Here is a 1,126-nt window from a genome sequence, read left to right on the forward strand (position 1 = left end):
CCTCTTGAGATCTGGGACATGCATGCACACGCACCCAGCATGAATTTAAGCCACCAGGTGCGGGGCTCAAACTGCGATCGACTATGTGGGAGCCCAGCAACATAGCCATTACGCTAACCGCTGGTCCCTAATCTACATATTTAATGCAATCCCGATTAAATTACAAGAGACATTCTTCCCAGATCTAGAAAAGACAATCATAGAATTTGTGTGGAACCATAAAAGATCCCGTTCTGCTAAAGCCGTCCTGTGCAAGAAGACTGGAGTAGGTGACATCTCACTCTCTGACCCCAAAATATACTACAAAACTATGATAATCAAAACAGCATGGTATTGCCACAAAAACAGACATGAGGACCAATAAAACAGAGTAGAGACTCCAGAAATAAACCCCAAAACATAAAGCCAACTCATGTTTGACAAAGGGTACCAGTCAATCCAGTGGGAAAAGGGAAACCTCTTTAGCAAATGGTATTGGAAAAACTGGTTATCCACCTGCAGAAAAATGAATCTGAACCCCTATCTGTCACCATTAACAAAAATCAACTCAAAGTGGATCAAAGATCAAAAACTACTGGTGAAAAACACTGTGGAAACTCTGGGAGACATTGGGGTAGGCAAAGACTTTTTAAACAAGACTCCCAAAGCACAGGCAAAAAATCCCCCAAATAGACAGATGGGATTACATCAGATTAAGGAGTTTCTGCACAGCAAAGGACACTGTAATTAGTGTAAATTGGCAACCCTTGGAATGGGAGAGAATTTTTGTTAACTGTGCCTCAGATAATGGACTGATAACCAGAATACATAGGGAACTCAAGCAGCTTACTCAGTAGACAGTGATTAACCCAATTAAAAGATGGGAAAGTGAGCTGAATAAACAACTCTCTAAGGAAGACATACAAACAGCCAAAAAGCAAATGAAAAAATGCTCAGCATCCCTCATCATAAGGAAGATGCAGATCAAAACCACAATGAGATACCACCTAACTGCAGTGAGGATGGTAAAAATTTAAAAAACAAAAAATTGTAAGTGCTGGAAGGGATGTGGTGAAAGGAAAACCCTCCTACACTGTTGGTGGAAATGTAAATTGGTCCAGCCACTGTGGAGAAAAATATGGAGGGT

The sequence above is a fragment of the Tupaia chinensis genome, unplaced genomic scaffold, assembly GCF_000334495.1.
Source record: "Tupaia chinensis unplaced genomic scaffold, TupChi_1.0 Scaffold145659_1, whole genome shotgun sequence".
In the NCBI taxonomy this organism is placed as follows: domain Eukaryota; kingdom Metazoa; phylum Chordata; class Mammalia; order Scandentia; family Tupaiidae; genus Tupaia; species Tupaia belangeri.